The following is a 14,790-nucleotide window of genomic DNA, read 5'->3' as shown; positions in this document are numbered from 1 at the left end:
CGCTCACACAGAGTCAACCCTACCCCGCTCACACAGAGTCAACCCTACCCCGCTCACACAGAGTCAACCCTACCCCGCTCACACAGAGTCAACCCTACCCCGCTCACACAGAGTCAACCCTACCCCGCTCACACAGAGTCAACCCTACCCCGCTCACACAGAGTCAACCCTACCCCGCTCACACAGAGTCAACCCTACCCCGCTCACACAGAGTCAACCCTACCCCGCTCACACAGAGTCAACCCTACCCCGCTCACACAGAGTCAACCCTACCCCGCTCACACAGAGTCAACCCTACCCCGCTCACACAGAGTCAACCCTACCCCGCTCACACAGAACTTTCAGGATCCTCCACACAGAGTCAACCCTACCCCGCTCACACAGAACTTTCAGGATCCTCCACAGAGTCAACCCTACCCCGCTCACACAGAACTTTCAGGATCCTCCACACAGAGTCAACCCTACCCCGCTCACACAGAACTGTCAGGATCCTCCACACAGAGTCAACCCTACCCCGCTCACACAGAACTTTCAGGATCCTCCACAGAGTCAACCCTACCCCGCTCACACAGAACTTTCAGGATCCTCCACACAGAGTCAACCCTACCCCGCTCACACAGAACTTTCAGGATCCTCCACACAGAGTCAACCCTACCCCGCTCACACAGAACTTTCAGGATCCTCCACACAGGATTGGTTCAGATTTTCACACAGAACTTTCAGGATCCTCCACACAGGATTGGTTCAGATTTTCACACAGAACTTTCAGGATCCTCCACACAGGATTGGTTCAGATTTTCACACAGAACTTTCAGGATCCTCCACACAGGATTGGTTCAGATTTTCACACAGAACTTTCAGGATCCTCCACACAGGATTGGTTCAGATTTTCACACAGAACTTTCAGGATCCTCCACACAGGATTGGTTCAGATTTTCACACAGAACTTTCAGGATCCTCCACACAGGATTGGTTCAGATGTTCACACAGAACTTTCAGGATCCTCCACACAGGATTGGTTCAGATGTTCACACAGAACTTTCAGGATCCTCCACACAGGATTGGTTCAGATTTTCACACAGAACTTTCAGGATCCTCCACACAGGATTGGTTCAGATTTTCACACAGAACTTTCAGGATCCTCCACACAGGATTGGTTCAGATTTTCACACAGAACTTTCAGGATCCTCCACACAGGATTGGTTCAGATTTTCACACAGAACTTTCAGGATCCTCCACACAGGATTGGTTCAGATTTTCACACAGACCTTTCAGGATCCTCCACACAGGATTGGTTCAGATTTTCACACAGAACTTTCAGGATCCTCCACACAGGATTGGTTCAGATTTTCACACAGAACTTTCAGGATCCTCCACACAGGATTGGTTCAGATTTTCACACAGAACTTTCAGGATCCTCCACACAGGATTGGTTCAGATTTTCACACAGAACTTTCAGGATCCTCCACACAGGATTGGTTCAGATTTTCACACAGAACTTTCAGGATCCTCCACACAGGATTGGTTCAGATTTTCACACAGAACTTTCAGGATCCTCCACACAGGATTGGTTCAGATTTTCACACAGAACTTTCAGGATCCTCCACACAGGATTGGTTCAGATTTTCACACAGAACTTTCAGGATCCTCCACACAGGATTGGTTCAGATTTTCACACAGAACTTTCAGGATCCTCCACACAGGATTGGTTCAGATTTTCACACAGAACTTTCAGGATCCTCCACACAGGATTGGTTCAGATTTTCACACAGAACTTTCAGGATCCTCCACACAGGATTGGTTCAGATTTTCACACAGAACTTTCAGGATCCTCCACACAGGATTGGTTCAGATTTTCACACAGAACTTTCAGGATCCTCCACACAGGATTGGTTCAGATTTTCACACAGAACTTTCAGGATCCTCCACACAGGATTGGTTCAGATTTTCACACAGAACTTTCAGGATCCTCCACACAGGATTGGTTCAGATTTTCACACAGAACTTTCAGGATCCTCCACACAGGATTGGTTCAGATTTTCACACAGAACTTTCAGGATCCTCCACACAGGATTGGTTCAGATTTTCACACAGAACTTTCAGGATCCTCCACACAGGATTGGTTCAGATTTTCACACAGAACTTTCAGGATCCTCCACACAGGATTGGTTCAGATTTTCACACAGAACTTTCAGGATCCTCCACACAGGATTGGTTCAGATTTTCACACAGAACTTTCAGGATCCTCCACACAGGATTGGTTCAGATTTTCACACAGAACTTTCAGGATCCTCCACACAGGATTGGTTCAGATTTTCACACAGAACTTTCAGGATCCTCCACACAGGATTGGTTCAGATTTTCACACAGAACTTTCAGGATCCTCCACACAGGATTGGTTCAGATTTTCACACAGAACTTTCAGGATCCTCCACACAGGATTGGTTCAGATTTTCACACAGAACTTTCAGGATCCTCCACACAGGATTGGTTCAGATTTTCACACAGAACTTTCAGGATCCTCCACACAGGATTGGTTCAGATTTTCACACGGAACTTTCAGGATCCTCCACACAGGATTGGTTCAGATGTTCACACAGAACTTTCAGGATCCTCCACACAGGATTGGTTCAGATGTTCACACAGAACTTTCAGGATCCTCCACACAGGATTGGTTCAGATGTTCACACAGAACTTTCAGGATCCTCCACACAGGATTGGTTCAGATGTTCACACAGAACTTTCAGGATCCTCCACACAGGATTGGTTCAGATTTTCACACAGAACTTTCAGGATCCTCCACACAGGATTGGTTCAGATTTTCACACAGAACTTTCAGGATCCTCCACACAGGATTGGTTCAGATTTTCACACAGAACTTTCAGGATCCTCCACACAGGATTGGTTCAGATTTTCACACAGAACTTTCAGGATCCTCCACACAGGATTGGTTCAGATTTTCACACAGACCTTTCAGGATCCTCCACACAGGATTGGTTCAGATTTTCACACAGAACTTTCAGGATCCTCCACACAGGATTGGTTCAGATTTTCACACAGAACTTTCAGGATCCTCCACACAGGATTGGTTCAGATTTTCACACAGAACTTTCAGGATCCTCCACACAGGATTGGTTCAGATTTTCACACAGAACTTTCAGGATCCTCCACACAGGATTGGTTCAGATTTTCACACAGAACTTTCAGGATCCTCCACACAGGATTGGTTCAGATTTTCACACAGAACTTTCAGGATCCTCCACACAGGATTGGTTCAGATTTTCACACAGAACTTTCAGGATCCTCCACACAGGATTGGTTCAGATTTTCACACAGAACTTTCAGGATCCTCCACACAGGATTGGTTCAGATTTTCACACAGAACTTTCAGGATCCTCCACACAGGATTGGTTCAGATTTTCACATAGAACTGGTCAGGCGTCCACACAGAACATCAAAATGTTTTCCCACACAGAGTCAACCCTACCCCGCTCACACAGAACGGTCCGACAACTATTACATACTCACACAGAGTAATCCCAGGGCATACCTGGCTAGCACATTTAAAATAATTGGAATTCACCACATCTGAGGGTCACTTAGACAAATCACACAGACACACAGAATGAGGTCCTTCTTCCAATAGGGCTTCACCAAGTACCGTGTTTCACCTAGAACACACAGTCACCCACAACAGGAGACCGAACAGGAACCTGAGACTGCCATGGATATCATCACAGCCATGTCTGGGTGTAATACATCAGAGGAACCTGAGACTGCCATGGATATCATCACAGCCATGTCTGGGTGTAATACATCAGAGGAACCTGAGACTGCCGTGGATATCATCACAGCCATGTCTGGGTGTAATACATCAGAGGAACCTGAGACTGCCGTGGATATCATCACAGCCATGTCTGGGTGTAATACATCAGAGGAACCTGAGACTGCCGTGGATATCATCACAGCCATGTCTGGGTGTAATACATCAGAGGAACCTGAGACTGCCGTGGATATCATCACAGCCATGTCTGGGTGTAATACATCAGAGGAACCTGAGACTGCCGTGGATATCATCACAGCCATGTCTGGGTGTAATACATCAGAGGAACCTGAGACTGCCGTGGATATCATCACAGCCATGTCTGGGTGTAATACATCAGAGGAACCTGAGACTGCCGTGGATATCATCACAGCCATGTCTGGGTGTAATACATCAGAGGAACCTGAGACTGCCGTGGATATCATCACAGCCATGTCTGGGTGTAATACATCAGAGGAACCTGAGACTGCCGTGGATATCATCACAGCCATGTCTGGGTGTAATACATCAGAGGAACCTGAGACTGCCGTGGATATCATCACAGCCATGTCTGGGTGTAATACATCAGAGGAACCTGAGACTGCCGTGGATATCATCACAGCCATGTCTGGGTGTAATACATCAGAGGAACCTGAGACTGCCGTGGATATCATCACAGCCATGTCTGGGTGTAATACATCAGAGGAACCTGAGACTGCCGTGGATATCATCACAGCCATGTCTGGGTGTAATACATCAGAGGAACCTGAGACTGCCGTGGATATCATCACAGCCATGTCTGGGTGTAATACATCAGAGGAACCTGAGACTGCCGTGGATATCATCACAGCCATGTCTGGGTGTAATACATCAGAGGAACCTGAGACTGCCATGGATATCATCACAGCCATGTCTGGGTGTAATACATCAGAGGAACCTGAGACCGCCATGGATATCATCACAGCCATGTCTGGGTGTAATACATCAGAGGAACCTGAGACCGCCATGGATATCATCACAGCCATGTCTGGGTGTAATACATCAGAGGAACCTGAGACCGCCATGGATATCATCACAGCCATGTCTGGGTGTAATACATCAGAGGAACCTGAGACCGCCATGGATATCATCACAGCCATGTCTGGGTGTAATACATCAGAGGAACCTGAGACCGCCATGGATATCATCACAGCCATGTCTGGGTGTAATACATCAGAGGAACCTGAGACCGCCATGGATATCATCACAGCCATGTCTGGGTGTAATGCATCAGAGGAACCTGAGACCGCCATGGATATCATCACAGCCATGTCTGGGTGTAATGCATCAGAGGAACCTGAGACCGCCGTGGATATCATCACAGTCTGTCTGTCTGTCTGTCTGTCTGTCTGTCTGTCTGTCTGTCTGTCTGTCTGTCTGTCTGTCTGTCTGTCTGTCTGTCTGTCTGTCTGTCTGTCTGTCTGTCTGTCTGTCTGTCTGTCTGTCTGTCTGTCTGTCCTGTCTGTCTGTCTGTCTGTCTGTCTGTCTGTCTGTCTGTCTGTCTGTCTGTCTGTCTGTCTGTCTGTCCTTCCTTTATCTTCCTCAGTGGGGAAAGAGAGAAATGAAGAAGTACATTTAAAGACGAACGTCGTCCTGAATCATTTCTGCTGACTAATCTCTCCCTCCTTCTCTCTCTCTCTCTTGCTCTCCTCAGCAGCTCATATCTCTCAGAGAGTCACTGATGTCACCCAGCCCATCAGGGCTCAAAGGCCCCCAATTACCAAACATAAAGCAAATTCCACACATCTACCCTCCCTCTCTCTCTCTTTCCCTCTGTTCTGACTCTCTACCCTCCCTCTGTTCTGACTCTCTACCCTCCCTCTCTCTCTTTCAATCTGTTCTGACTCTCTACCCTCCCTCTGTTCTGACTCTACCCTCCCTCTCTCTTTCAATCTGTTCTGACTCTCTACCCTCCCTCTGTTCTGACTCTCTACCCTCCCTCTCTCTTTCCCTCTGTTCTGACTCTCTACCCTCCCTCTCTCTCTTTCCCTCTGTTCTGACTCTCTACCCTCCCTCTGTTCTGACTCTCTACCCTCCCTCTGTTCTGACTCTCTACCCTCCCTCTCTCTTTCCCTCTGTTCTGACTCTCTACTCTCCCTCTGTTCTGACTCTCTACCCTCCCTCTCTCTTTCCCTCTGTTCTGACTCTCTACCCTCCCTCTCTCTCTCTCGTTCCCTCTGTTCTGACTCTCTACCCTCCCTCTCTCTCTCTCTTTCCCTCTGTTCTGACTCTCTACTCTCCCTCTCTCGTCTCTTTCCCTCTGTTCTGACTCTACCCTCCATCTCTCTCTTTCCCTCTGTTCTGACTCTCTACCCTCCCTCTCTCTCTTTCCCTCTGTTCTGAATCTCTACTCTCTCTCTCTCTCTTTCCCTCTGTTCTGACTCTCTACCCTCCCTCTGTTCTGACTCTCTCCCCTCCCTCTCTCTCTCTTTCCCTCTGTTCTGACTCTCTACCCTCCCTCTCTCTTTCCCTCTGTTCTGACTCTCTACCCTCCCTCTCTCTTTCCCTCTGTTCTGACTCTCTACCCTCCCTCTCTCTCTTTCCCTCTGTTCTGACTCTCTACCCTCCCTCTCTCTCTCTTTCCCTCTGTTCTGACTCTCTATCCTCCCTCTCTCTCTCCCTCTGTTCTGACTCTCTCCCCTCCCTCTCTCTCTTTCCCTCTGTTCTGACTCTCTACCCTCCCTCTGTTCTGACTCTCTACCCTCCCTCTCTCTCTCTTTCCCTCTGTTCTGACTCTCTACCCTCCCTCTCTCTCTTTCCCTCTGTTCTGACTCTCTACCCTCCCTCTCTCTCTTTCCCTCTGTTCTGACTCTCTACCCTCCCTCTCTCTCTTTCCCTCTGTTCTGACTCTCTACCCTCCCTCTGTTCTGACTCTCTACCCTCCCTCTCTCTCTCTTTCCCTCTGTTCTGACTCTCTACCCTCCCTCTCTCTCTTTCCCTCTGTTCTGACTCTCTCCCCTCCCCCTCTCTCTCTTTCCCTCTGTTCTGACTCTCTACCCTCCCTCTGTTCTGACTCTCTCCCCTCCCTCTCTCTCTCTCCCTCTGTTCTGACTCTCTCCCCTCCCTCTCTCTCTCTTTCCCTCTGTTCTGACTCTCTACCCTCCCTCTCTCTTTCCCTCTGTTCTGACTCTCTACCCTCCCTCTCTCTCTTTCCCTCTGTTCTGACTCTCTACCCTCCCTCTGTTCTGACTCTCTACCCTCCCTCTGTTCTGACTCTCTACCCTCCCTCTCTCTTTCCCTCTGTTCTGACTCTCTACTCTCCCTCTGTTCTGACTCTCTACCCTCCCTCTCTCTTTCCCTCTGTTCTGACTCTCTACCCTCCCTCTCTCTCTCTCGTTCCCTCTGTTCTGACTCTCTACCCTCCCTCTCTCTCTCTCTTTCCCTCTGTTCTGACTCTCTACTCTCCCTCTCTCGTCTCTTTCCCTCTGTTCTGACTCTACCCTCCATCTCTCTCTTTCCCTCTGTTCTGACTCTCTACCCTCCCTCTCTCTCTTTCCCTCTGTTCTGAATCTCTACTCTCTCTCTCTCTCTTTCCCTCTGTTCTGACTCTCTACCCTCCCTCTGTTCTGACTCTCTCCCCTCCCTCTCTCTCTCTTTCCCTCTGTTCTGACTCTCTACCCTCCCTCTCTCTTTCCCTCTGTTCTGAATCTCTACCCTCCCTCTCTCTTTCCCTCTGTTCTGACTCTCTACCCTCCCTCTCTCTCTCTTTCCCTCTGTTCTGACTCTCTATCCTCCCTCTCTCTCTCCCTCTGTTCTGACTCTCTCCCCTCCCTCTCTCTCTCTTTCCCTCTGTTCTGACTCTCTACCCTCCCTCTGTTCTGACTCTCTACCCTCCCTCTCTCTCTCTTTCCCTCTGTTCTGACTCTCTACCCTCCCTCTCTCTCTTTCCCTCTGTTCTGACTCTCTACCCTCCCTCTCTCTCTTTCCCTCTGTTCTGACTCTCTACCCTCCCTCTCTCTCTTTCCCTCTGTTCTGACTCTCTACCCTCCCTCTCTCTCTTTCCCTCTGTTCTGACTCTCTACCCTCCCTCTGTTCTGACTCTCTACCCTCCCTCTCTCTCTCTTTCCCTCTGTTCTGACTCTCTACCCTCCCTCTCTCTCTTTCCCTCTGTTCTGACTCTCTCCCCTCCCCCTCTCTCTCTTTCCCTCTGTTCTGACTCTCTACCCTCCCTCTGTTCTGACTCTCTCCCCTCCCTCTCTCTCTCTCCCTCTGTTCTGACTCTCTCCCCTCCCTCTCTCTCTCTTTCCCTCTGTTCTGACTCTCTACCCTCCCTCTCTCTTTCCCTCTGTTCTGACTCTCTACCCTCCCTCTCTCTCTTTCCCTCTGTTCTGACTCTCTACCATCCCTCTCTCTCTCTTTCCCTGTGTTCTGACTCTCCCCCCTCCCTCTCTCTCTCTTTCCCTCTGTTCTGACTCTCTACTCTCCCTCTCTCTCTTTCCCTCTGTTCTGACTCTCTACTCTCCCTCTGTGATATCTACGTTTTTTTTAAATAAAAATGTTCACACATAAAATAAACTGTTTTTGCTTTGTAATTCTGGGTTATTGTGTGTAGATTGATGAGGGGAAAAACACATTTAATCCATTTTAGAATAAGTCTGTAACGTGACAAAATGTGTAAAAAGTCAAGGGGTCTGAATACTTTCTGAATGCACTGTATATCAGTATATTAGACTCTCTCTCTCTCTCTGCAGTGATGTTGTTTTCATCACTTCTGGTTTAACACTGACATCAAGTGGTGATTGTCCAAACTGCACCACTGTTACGATAGAGAAAGTGAGAGATAGAGAGAGAAGAAAGTGTGGGAGAGAGAGAGAGCAGAGAGCAGAGTGTGGGAGAGAGAGAGCAGAGTGTGGGAGAGAGAGCAGAGAGAGAGCAGACTGTGGGAGAGAGAGAGAGCAGAAAGTGTGGGAGAGAGAGAGAGAGCAGAGAGAGAGAGCAGAGTGTGGGAGAGAGAACAGAGAGAGAGCAGAGAGTGTGGGAGAGAGAGAGAGAGAGCAGAGTGTGTGGGAGAGAGAGAGCAGAATGTGGGAGAGAGAGAGCAGAATGTGGGAGAGAGCAGAATGTGGGAGAGAGAGAGAGCAGACTGTGTGGGAGAGAGAGAGCAGAGAGTGTGAGAGAGAGAGAGAGAGAGCAGAGAAAAGAGAGAGAGCAGAGAACAGAGAGAGCAGAGAAAAGAGAGAGAGCAGAGAGTGTGAGAGAGAGAGAGAGAGAGAGAGAGCAGAGAAAAGAGAGAGAGCAGAGAACAGAGAGAGCAGAGAACAGAGAGAGCAGAGAGAGAGCAGGCTGAGAGAGCTGATAGAGCAGAGAGAGGAGAAGAGAGCAGAGAGTGAGAGAGAAGAGGGCAGAGAGAGAGCAGATCAGAAAGAGAGCAGAGAAGAGAGAGCAGATAGAGAGCAGAGAGCAGAGGGAGAGAGAGCAGAGAGAGCAGAGAACAGAGAGAGCAGAGAGAGCAGAGGGAGAGAGAGCAGAGAACAGAGAGAGAGCAGAGCAGAAAGAGAGAGCAGAGAGAGAGCAGAGAAGAGAGAGCAGAGAGAACTCTTTTGCTATAGTGACCCTGCATTACAACACTCTGTTGCTATAGTAACCCTGCATCACAACACTCTGTTGCTATAGTGACCCTGCATCACAACACTCTGTTGCTATAGTGACCCTGCAGTACAACACTCTGTTGCTATAGTAACCCTGCATCACAACACTCTGTTGCTATAGTAACCCCGCATTACAACACTGTTGCTATAGTGACCCTGCATTGCAACACTCTGTTGCTATAGTAACCCTGCATCACAACACTCTGTTGCTATAGTAACCCTGCATCACAACACTCTGTTGTACTAATTGTACAATTTGTTTAATTCTGTTCCACATATTTAATTGTTTTGTATTTCATTTCATATTTGTTTCATGTTTCAACCAGTCGCAGGTTAACATCAACCTGACAGAGGAAACGTTAAATCAATAAACAAACTGTTTTCACAATTAACAGCCTTTTCTTGTTTCAAGTATGTTTTATTATGAACAGTACAATATATCCTTGTTTACTTTTACAACTATGGAGCGTATGTCCATATATAATTATACAACTATGGAGCGTATGTCCATATATAATTATATATAATTGTATAATTAGTTTTTTCACATGATCACATTGTATTTTAACAGTGTTGTTGTAAGAGGTCCTCACAACTATAGAAAGACGCGCATGTGTGTGTGTGTGTCCAGAGTGTGTGTGTGTGTGTGTCCAGAGTGTGTGTGTGTCCAGAATGTGTGTGTTTCCAGAGTGTGTGTGTTTCCAGAGTGTGTGTGTGTCCAGTGTGTGTGTGTGTGTGTGTCCAGAGTGTGTGTGTGTCCAGTGTGTGTGTCCAGTGTGTGTGTGTGTCCAGTGTGTGTGTGTGTCCAGAGTGTGTGTGTGTCCAGTGTGTGTGTGTGTCCAGTGTGTGTGTGTCCAGTGTGTGTGTGTGTCCAGTGTGTGTGTCCAGTGTGTGTGTGTGTCCAGTGTGTATGAGTGTCCAGAGTGTGTGTGTGTCCAGTGTGTGTGTCCAGTGTGTGTGTGTGTCCAGTGTGTATGAGTGTCCAGAGTGTGTGTGAGTGTCCAGAGTGTGTGTGTGCCCAGAGTGTGTGTGTGCCCAGAGTGTGTGTTTGTCCAGAGTGTGTGTTTGTCCAGAGTGTGTGTTTGTCCAGAGTGTGTGTGTGCCCAGTGTGTGTGTGTGTCCAGTATGTGTGTGTGCAGAGTGTGTGTGTGTCCAGTGTGTGTGTGTGTCCAGAGTGTGTGTGTGCCCAGAGTGTGTGTGTCCAGTGTGCGTGTGTGTGTGTGTGTGTGTATCCAGAGTGTGTGTGTCCTGTGTGTGTGTCTGTGTGTATATTTGTCCAGTGTGTGTGTGTGTCCAGTGTGTGTGTGTATCCAGAGTGTGTGTGTCCTGTGTGTGTATATTTGTCCAGTGTGTATTTGTCCAGTGTGTGTTTGTCCAGTGTGTGTGTGTGTGTCCAGTGTGTGTGTGTGTCCAGAGTGCGTGTGTGTCCAGAGTGTGTGTGTGTGTGTCCAGTGTGTCCAGTGTGTGTGTGTGTGTCCAGAGTGTGTGTGTCCAGAGTGTGTGTGTGTGTGTGTGTCCAGTGTGTGTGTGTGTGTCCAGAGTGTGTGTGTGTCCAGAGTACATTTGTGTGTGTCCAGAGTATGTGTGTGTGTGTCCAGAGTGTGTGTGTGTGTCCAGAGTGTGTGTGTGTCCAGAGTCTGTGTGTGTCCAGAGTATGTGTGTGTCCAGAGTGTGTGTGTGTCCAGAGTGTGTGTGTCCAGAGTGTGTGTGTGTCCAGAGTGTGTGTGTGTCCAGAGTGTCTGTGTGTCCAGTGTGTGTGTGTGTCCAGAGTGTGTGTGTCCTGTCTGTGTGTGTGTGTCCTGTCTGTGTGTGTGTGTCCTGTCTGTGTGTGTGTGTCCAGTGTGTGTGTGTGTGTCCAGAGTGTGTGTGTGCGTGTCCACTGTGTGTGTGTGTCCAGAGTGTGTGTGTCCAGTGTGTGTGTGTCCTGTGTGTGTGTGTGTCCTGTGTGTGTGTGTTTGTGTGTGACCACTGTGTGTGTGTGTGTGTGTGTGTGTGTGTGTATATTTGTCCAGTGTGTGTTTGTCCAGTGTGTGTGTGTGTGTCCAGTGTGTGTGTGTGTGTGTCCAGAGTGCGTGTGTGTGTATTTGTCCAGTGTGTGTTTGTCCAGAGTGTGTGTGTGTCCAGAGTGTGTGTGTGTGTGTCCAGTGTGTGTGTGTGTGTGTGTCCAGTGTGTGTGTGTGTGTGTGTGTCCAGAGTGTGTGTGTGTCCAGTGTGTCCAGTGTGTGTGTGTGTGTCCAGAGTGTGTGTGTGTGTGTCCAGTGTGTGTGTGTGTGTGTCCAGAGTGTGTGTGTGTCCAGTGTGTCCAGTGTGTGTGTCCAGAGTGTGTGTGTGTCCAGAGTGCGTGTGTGTGTGTCCAGAGTATGTGTGTGTGTGTCCAGAGTATGTGTGTGTGTGTCCAGAGTATGTGTGTGTGTGTGTCCAGAGTATGTGTGTGTGTGTCCAGAGTGTGTGTGTGTGTGTCCAGAGTGTGTGTGTGTGTGTCCAGAGTCTGTGTGTGTCCAGAGTCTGTGTGTGTCCAGAGTGTGTGTGTGTGTCCAGAGTGTGTGTGTGTCCAGAGTGTGTGTGTGTCCAGAGTGTCTGTGTGTCCAGTGTGTGTGTGTCCAGAGTGTGTGTGTCCAGAGTGTGTGTGTCCAGTGTGTGTGTCCAGTGTGTGTGTCCTGTCTGTGTGTGTGTCCAGTGTGTGTGTGTGTGTGTCCAGTGTGTGTGTGTGTGTCCAGAGTGTGTGTGTGCGTGTCCACTGTGTGTGTGTGTCCAGAGTGTGTGTGTCCAGTGTGTGTGTGTCCTGTGTGTGTGTGTGTGTGTCCTGTGTGTGTGTGTTTGTGTGTGACCACTGTGTGTGTGTGTGTGTGTGTGTATTTGTCCAGTGTGTGTGTGTCCTGAGTGTGTGTCCTGTCTGTGTGTCCAGTGTGTGTCCAGTGTGTGTGTCTAGTGTGTGTGTGTGTGTGTCTAGTGTGTGTGTGTCTAGTGTGTGTGTGTGTCTAGTGTGTGTGTGTGTCTAGTGTGTGTGTGTCTAGTGTGTGTGTGTCTAGTGTGTGTGTGTCTAGTGTGTGTGTGTGTCTAGTGTGTGTGTGTCTAGTGTGTGTGTGTCTAGTGTGTGTGTGTCTAGTGTGTGTGTGTGTGTCTAGTGTGTGTGTGTCTAGTGTGTGTGTGTCTAGTGTGTGTGTGTGTCTAGTGTGTGTGTGTGTCTAGTGTGTGTGTGTCCAGTGTGTGTGTGTGTCCAGAGTGTGTGTGTGTGTGTGTGTGTATGTGTGTGTCTAGTGTGTGTGTGTCTAGTGTGTGTCCATTGTGTGTGTGTCTAGAGTGCGTGTGTGTGTGTATTTGTCCAGTGTGTGTGTGTCCAGTGTGTGTGTGTCCAGTGTGTGTGTGTGTCCAGTGTGTGTGTGTCCAGTGTGTGTGTGTCCATTGTGTGTGTGTCCAGTGTGTGTGTGTGTCCAGTGTGTGTGTGTGTCCAGTGTGTGTGTGTCCAGTGTGTGTGTGTCTAGTATGTGTCCATTGTGTGTGTGTCCAGTGTGTGTGTGGTGTGTGTCCAGGAGTGTGTGTGTGTCCAGAGTGCGTGTGTCCAGTGTGTGTATTTGTCCAGTGTGTGTTTGTCCAGTGTGTGTATTTGTCCAGTGTGTGTTTGTCCATTGTGTGTGTGTGTATTTGTCCAGTGTTTGTTTGTCCAGTGTGTGTGTGTGTGTGTGTGTGTGTGTGTGTGTGTGTGTGTGTGTGTGTGTTTGTGTGTGACCACTGTGTGTGTGTGTGTGTGTGTGTGTATTTGTCCAGTGTGTGTGTGTCCTGAGTGTGTGTCCTGTCTGTGTGTCCAGTGTGTGTGTCCAGTGTGTGTCTAGTGTGTGTGTGTGTGTGTCTATGTGTGTGGTTGTGTGTCTATGTGTGTGTCTAGTGTTGTGTGTGTGTCTAGTGTGTGTGTCTAGTGTGGTGTGTCTAGTGTGTGTGTGTGTTAGTGTGTGTGTGTGTCTAGTGTGTGTGTGTGTCTAGTGTGTGTGTGTGTCTAGTGTGTGTGTGTGTCTAGTTGTGTGTGTGTCTAGTGTGTGTGTGTCTAGTGTGTGTGTGTCTAGTGTGTGTGTGTCTAGTGTGGTGTGTCTAGTGTGTGTGTGTGTGTCCGAGTGTGTGTGTGTCCAGTGTTGTGTGTGTCCAGAGTGTGTGTGTGTGTGTGTGTATGTGTGCTTCTAGTGTGTGTGTGTGTCTAGTGTGGTGTCCATTGTGTGTGTGTCTAGTGTGTGTCTAGAGTGTGTGTCTAGTGTGTGTCCATTGTGTGTGTGTCTAGAGTGCGTGTGTGTGTGTATTTGTCCAGTGTGTGTGTGTCCAGTGTGTGTGTGTCCAGTGTGTGTGTGTGTCCAGTGTGTGTGTGTCCAGTGTGTGTGTGTCCATTGTGTGGTGTCCAGTGTGTGTGTGTGTCCAGTGTGTGTGTGTGTCCAGTGTGTGTGTGTCCAGTGTGTGTGTGTCTAGTATGTGTCCATTGTGTGTGTGTCCAGTGTGTGTGTGTGTGTGTCCAGAGTGCGTGTGTCCAGTGTGTGTATTTGTCCAGTGTGTGTTTGTCCAGTGTGTGTATTTGTCCAGTGTGTGTTTGTCCATTGTGTGTGTGTGTATTTGTCCAGTGTTTGTTTGTCCAGTGTGTGTGTGTGTGTGTGTGTGTGTGTGTGTGTGTGTGTGTGTGTGTGTGTGTGTGTCCAGAGTGTGTGTGTGTCCAGTGTGTCCAGTGTGTGTGTGTGTGTGTCCAGAGTGTGTGTGTGTCCAGTGTGTCCAGTGTGTGTGTCCAGAGTGTGTGTGTGTCCAGAGTGCGTGTGTGTGTGTATTTGTCCAGTGTGTGCTTGTCCAGTGTGTGTGTGTCCAGAGTATATTTGTGTGTGTCCAGAGTGTGTGTGTGTGTGTGTCCAGAGTATGTGTGTGTGTGTCCAGAGTATGTGTGTGTGTGTCCAGAGTGTGTGTGTGTGTGTCCAGAGTGTGTGTGTGTGTGTCCAGAGTGTGTTGTGTGTGTCCAGAGTCTGTGTGTGTCCAGAGTGTGTGTGTGTCCAGAGTGTGTGTGTGTGTCCAGAGTGTCTGTGTGTCCAGTGTGTGTGTGTCCAGAGTGTGTGTGTCCAGAGTGTGTGTGTCCAGTCTGTGTGTGTGTGTGTCCTGTCTGTGTGTGTGTGTCCAGTGTGTGTGTGTGTGTCCAGAGTGTGTGTGTGCGTGTCCACTGTGTGTGTGTGTCCAGAGTGTGTGTGTCCTGTGTGTGTGTGTGTGTGTGTGTTTGTGTGTGACCACTGTGTGTGTGTGTATATTTGTCCAGTGTGTGTTTGTCCAGTGTGTGTGTGTGTGTCCAGTGTGTGTGTGTCCAGAGTGCGTGTGTGTGTATTTGTCCAGTGTGTGTTTGTCCAGAGT

Source organism: Oncorhynchus kisutch, unplaced genomic scaffold, assembly GCF_002021735.2.
Source record: "Oncorhynchus kisutch isolate 150728-3 unplaced genomic scaffold, Okis_V2 scaffold3796, whole genome shotgun sequence".
Lineage (NCBI taxonomy): Eukaryota > Metazoa > Chordata > Actinopteri > Salmoniformes > Salmonidae > Oncorhynchus > Oncorhynchus kisutch.
The sequence above is the reverse complement of the archived record's forward strand: the minus strand, read 5'-3'. Positions refer to the sequence as shown.